The sequence below is a fragment of the Mesoplodon bidens genome (assembly GCF_964165515.1).
Source record: "Mesoplodon bidens genome assembly, chromosome: 12".
NCBI lineage: Eukaryota > Metazoa > Chordata > Mammalia > Artiodactyla > Ziphiidae > Mesoplodon > Mesoplodon bidens.
Genome location: NC_138168.1, coordinates 93,590,707 through 93,596,898, shown reverse-complemented (window position 1 = coordinate 93,596,898; position 6,192 = coordinate 93,590,707).

The following is a 6,192-nucleotide window of genomic DNA, read 5'->3' as shown; positions in this document are numbered from 1 at the left end:
TGCTCCCAGCCCAGGGTCTGCTGTGCACCAGCACCCCCTCACCCTAACCTCCATGAGTGCTTGACCAGCCAGCCATCTGTGCAGAGCAGATCCCAAAAGCTTACGGTTATAACTGTGATGGCTTCCTTCTGTTTTTCATATAATTCTAGCCAAAGAATTTTTTTGAATAATTTTAGGAAATTAGATATGTAGTGTTATCAGTAAACTGAATATTTTTGTGATACTCAACATGCTTGATTAAAAAGTGGGCCCTCAAGTTGGAGTGTTGGGGGATCTATAACTCATTTCTCCCTTGTTTTAGGGAACTGTTCAAATGGAATGGCTTAGCCGAGTATGCCTCTTAAAGAGCTGTTGAGTGGGCGGCCTGTGCTCAGACCTGTGTCCTGGGCGTGACCCTTGGCTCCCAGCCCTCAGGCTCCTCGCTGTAGAAGAAGTCGGGCCACGAAGTGAGGCACCCGGTGGGCCCTTGGTGCCCGGTGCTGGGGAAACATAGTTGTTACCTGTTCCAGGTTTCCTCACTACCTGAGGAAACGAGCATCAGGTTAACTGGAGATGCTACATTTTATCTGCTGCAAGTGTGACTCCTCCGAGTTATGATTTATAAGGAGTTGCTCTCACGTTTTTAAGCAGGAGATGGACAGCAGCTGGCCTGTGGCTTAGCCAGCCACTTGTCCCTGGTCTTCAATGACGATCAGGGACACCTGCTGTCTTTTCAGGTAAAATGTAGAATTGTAGTTCATGTGGATTTATGAGTGGGTCTTGTTACCAAACTAGGTTCGTCTGCCAGACGCTTAGATGCCATGGGGTTATTCATGACGAGATGGGAGAGCACATCCCAGATTCGCTCCTCAGGGGCGGGGACTGAAGCCCCAGTAACCAAGGGACCCGGACATCAGAGGCGTTATCTATAGAGCTGGCTAGGGAGTCAAAGATAAGGCAAGCTTGGTCGGGACGCGTTACCAGTGAGGGTCCTGACCAGCTCTTCCCTCACCTGCTTTCTGTAGGACGAGCTCAGGGGTTTCGTTGGTCACCCATTTCTGTTAACCCTGTGGGCATGGTTTCAGGACAGGCTTTTTAATCCTATGGGGCATGGTTTCAGCCTCATTATGGTCCTGTTATTAATTGCTAAGTGCAACTCTTGTTCCCTTCAAGACAAGGACAGACTAGAACCATGGCTTGACCTGGGGAATGAAATGATGAGATGTAACAAACCAGATTCCACTGAGCTCCGCTAGACCAAGAAGGGTGAGTGTAATTTGTGAGACCAGAACTGCGGGCGTGTTTGTGGCAGGGGCCCCGAGGTTTTGCGGGAGTGAAGTCGTCTTACAGAGAGGACAGAAACATGGTTTGGAAGTTAGTAGCATTTGTAAATAAACATTTTTATGAACGGAACAAGGCAAGGAACTTTTTTAAGCAAGTAGGTGTGAGATGAGGGCAATGATGTTAAAATTACTGCCGCTTTGGCTTTGTGACTGGGACCTGTAGGTTCCCGGTCCTAAACCTTGAGATCTCGCCCCTCTTCATGAGACTCCTGATGCTGCTTGCTTCAAAACTTAACACTTGGTAGGTATTTTAACAACCACCGAAAAAACAAAAAATCTTTCACTAATCCGTGTGTTTCTGTGAACTATAGAGGAGGAACCAGGGGTCACTGGCCCCAGCCGGTAGGGAGGCCACACCCGGCAGTGGATGAGAGCACACCCTGGCCTCTCTCCAGGTTCCCGGCCTCAGCTCTTCCCAGAGTCTGCAGCCGGCTCTGGACAAAGTGAAGGAGCGGCCCTTCCCAAGGGCAGACCAGGGCCTGGGGGGTGTGCTTCTTGCAGCGTCGCTTTTCCTCACCCACCCAGCCTCTAGCCCATGTAATTCCAGGACGGCCTGTGGCTCTGCCGGGCTCAGTGCCTGTGTCGGGAGTGCGCTCTTAAGGTCCCTGGTGCACGTACACCAGGCAACCCCCATGATGGGTGTCCACGGTGATTGCGTTGGTTGCGGACGTCTCTCTGTGGATTTTATTGTTAGCAAAAGGGCTTCTGCTGAATTAAGAAAATGCAGTGGAATAGTCCAGCTTGCATTTTAAAAATGTGCTCCATTTCCATTTTGGGGAAAAGAGTCATCATTACCCACCTTTCCTGTTATCAGCACAGCATTTTACCCCAGGCGGGTAGTTGGTTAATGGGCATACAGTTCAGGTTTGAAAATAGGATTGGTCTCTCAGCGTTTACCTGGAAGGCAGGAAAATGGGGTTTTGTTTCCATCATCGTCTAAGGGAAATAAGTGTATTCTGGATATTTTGATTGTGGTCAGTATTAGGTGCTAAATTAAAATTCCCTCCTGGAGGACCTGACCTCTGAGAGCACAAGCAGGTGGTGTGTCCCGTGTGAAAACCACGGATCACAATGATATTTAATTTACTAACGGGATCTGTGTTTATGCTTTAGGCTTTAGAACGTTTCCCACCACACGCTGCTGTCCGGCCTGGAGACGTGGGGAGCCCGGCCCCATGCCTCCTCTTAGCCTGCGCCTGGCACCGGGCAGACTTGGGGACAGGCTGGGTGGGTCTGAACGCGTCCCTGGGGGGCCCAACCCCTCTCATGTCGGGCTGAGGGCAAGGGGTGTAAAGCCAGATCCTGGGGTCAGTCACTTCGGAAGATTAAAGTAATTAAAATTTCATTAAGTATTATGGAATTGTATGAAAACGAATTCTTACAAAAGGATGCAACTGAGCTGAGAACTCGTGCTTCTGGATCTTGAGTCCTTTGTCTGTCTGGGCGCTGCTGAGTTGGCCCCCTTCCCGCTGCCCGTCCTGTTGGTGGGGACCTCGCGCCCTGTCCCTGTCCGCGCACCGTCCGTCCTGCCCCTCGCTCGGGCGGGAGCCTCCTCCCTGGGGCACAGAGGACTGCGGGTCTGGGTTTCGTGTCCTGCTCACTCTGTTTCTAGAGCGCGTCCCCGCCCACACCCGGCACATTGGTCTTCGGAGGTGAGAGAAGACGTGTGTGCCACGTGGACACAGAGGAAAGCGCGTCCTGGCTGGGGTCCCTGGGGTCCCGGTGCTCACCCCGAGGCCACGCGTCTGCACAGGGCTCCGGCTCCGTGCTTCGTGTGCCCAGGCGGAGCTTGGAGGAGAAGGTCCCGTTGGGGTCCCGTTGTTGTCACTGGGAGTTGGGGGTCTGTCCTGAGGCGCCGGGCAGGCTCCTTACGGCGTCTGTGCCGCGGCGCCCCTGCCTGCTTGGGTACCGCAGCCGCGCCGTCGGGAGCCGGGGAGGGATGCCTGTCAGTGGTGGGAGGGCTGGGAGGACGAGAGGAGGGTGTCCCGCTCCGCCGTGGATGACGGGGGGCCCCGCTGAATACACCACGCGTGGCCCCGCGGCCTCTTGCCGCCCGGGGAGGTGGGTGGTGCGAGGGCCCTCGTTTGACGTGCGAGGAAAGGCAGCTCAGCGCGACAGCGGCGCGCCTGGAGGTCCGAGGGACGGTGTCGGGCCCTCCGCGCTCACGCGGGGCCCGCAGCGCCGTCTCTGCGCGGGGCGCTCGGGGGCGCGGCGTCCTGAGGAGGCGCCGAGGTGCCGCCCCTTCTCCGACCTTGGTGCTTCGGCGAAGCTCCCGGAAACTTACACCAGAGGGCAGCAAAGCCATTTCGGATATTTTTCTGCTCGGTAAATTTTAGCTCTCAGTTTTGTCGAGGTCATGTCATAGAGCTGCAATGTGCACTTGTACATCTTTCCCGGTGTTTCCAGTTCTTCCTGTTAGTTTTCTGACAGGTGTGATGTGGGGATGTTGGAAGTCACGGTCTAATCTCTAAATTACCATCTGTAATTCACACGCCGAGCCCACGTGAGCACAGGCAGCTGGTGGTGAGCTCCTTGCGACGGCAAGGACGTCTCCTAGCCCTGCGATTTCAGTCACGAAGTGTCAGACTCGGGAGATCTGAGGCCTTGGATCGCCCAGGATCACGGCGCCCAGGACGTGGGGCTGGAGCCCTTCCCAGGGCGTGGCAGCGGCTCAGAAGCGCAGCTTTGCTGCAGCACAGGGAGCATCGCTGGTTTTCTGGTTCGAGTGTCTCCCCGTCGCCCGCCCGCCCGCCCGTGCACCCACCGGAGCCTAGTGGGCAGCCCAGCCTTGCCCCCTTTCCGTTTCACACCGCTTCTCGCAGGGCCGCAGTTTTCATCTCCCAGACTCCAGAAACCCGCCTCCAAGAAGCCTCTCGCCGCACAGGCTCAGCGTGGCAGGCGGTGGCAGCGTCTGGGGGTGACTTTAAGGGTGCCCCTCCCGCCCGCCACTGCGAAGGCCTTTCGAGGTGGTCACTAGGGCGGGGCAGGACGGGGCCCAGACAGAAGCCACAGCGCTTCCCGCCGCTTCATCAGGACGGAGCTGACGGGCCGGGCAGCTCAGCGCTGGGGCCGACGGGGCACGGGACCCCTCGTCTGGACGGCCGTTGCACTGGCCAGGTGCATGACCTGGGCAGTACTGCCTTTCCCTTAACTGAGCAGACGCTTATTTTCCTGTAAATGGAGGGAATGGATGCAGTAAGTGATAACCGGTCCGCTATCTGCAAGTTTAATTATTCTGATGCTGTAATTGCTGGTCAAGCCGATGGGTTACGTCACAGTTCAACACCTTCTTCAGAAGCCATATTTAGCCTTTAAATGAAGTAAAATCCACCTCCTTGGGCATTGGTTCCCCTGGGTCGCTTGGCTCGGAAATGCCTCTGGCTTCCAGCGTTACTTTTTCCTGGACGAGGTGCGGTTCTGGTGTTTTGGATGAAGGTACTAGGTCTTTCCTTCCTGCTTTTTCCCCCTCAGGTCACGACAGAGCAGTGAGCGCTGTCCGCTTCCTGGGACGGACGCTGAAGGTGTGGTCGGTCCGCAGGACAGAGCTGGCACTGTGTCTGGTAATGGTGACCCCAGGGAGACTGTCGGGCAGTCCGCTGTCCAAGCAGAGCTCCTCCATGGTCCCCGTCTCCTACCCTAACCAGGAGGCCGGGCAGCTGGGCAGCACAGTGACAGTGATCGATGGTTCAGGACTTTCTTCTGTGTGTGCGTGCGTGTGTGTGTGTGCGTACACATACGTGACATGCATGTGCGCACAGCACACAGGTACATACGTGTGTGCACACACACACATACACACAGTTAAATAAGGCTTTCATTTGTGTGGCCTAAAAATGACAGCGATTAATACTAAAATACTGGAATAATTTAAATATAAATTCAATGTGATTTTATTGTACAGGTGAAAATATGCCCAAGGGATACTATGTGGAGGAAGTACCTTCTGGGGAAAAAACGCCTTGTTTCAGTGAACTTATAGGAGGTCATTTGGAAATAGAATGGGAACGGGGAACAGGAAGATGACAGGAAAAGAGGTGATGACAGGAGACGTGGCTTCGATTCATCAGATTATGTGCTGGCAAAAAGCATATTTTCAAGAAAGCTGTTAGCCTTTATTTTCTATGAGTCTTGTAAAAAGGGACTGAATCCTGGGGAAACTAATCAGGAGGGGAAAGTTGGCTAATCCCAGGCCTCTGCAGGGTGAGGCGCTCGGCAGCGGTGAAGAGAGAGGGAATTTGTTTTGGGCCCTTAGTCCTGTCAGCGTTTACCCTGTGACGTGGGCTGTGCCATGTGGCAGCAGACACCTCAGAGCCATGTCTTCAAACAGGTGTAGAAGTTCGGCTTGACTGTGTTTACTGACCAGTTGGTTTCGAGGTTTTAGACGGCCAGAATCCAAAACACTCATTACAGTAAAATTTAATCATGGAACATCTTTTAGAAAGTCAGGAAGAAGAACCAAAAGCTAAGCTGGGTCTAACAAAGTACATTCTATACATTTAGAGTAAATAGATGTTCGGTTTTAAGATGAAAGGGTTTCATATTTAGAGCAGTAGAGTTTTTAGTGACATTTATTTTGTTAGTAATGATTACTGATTTTCATTGCAGGGCAAAGACACATTTCCTAAGCCTGTACAGTCTGTGCGGTTTTATTACATAGACGCGTTTATTTTGTCGTCCTCGGCCTTGAGTTTCAGCTGCTCGAGCATCACATCAACACCAGCAAAGGCGCCATATGAAGGCAGTCATCTCCTCTCGGGCCTGTCCGCTCTGGACCCGGGGCGCCGCATTTCCACAAGAAGTTATGTGTAAACAAAGCGTTTACATTGACAAATGCCATCCAAAATGTGATAATAGCCTCCTGTTACCAGAA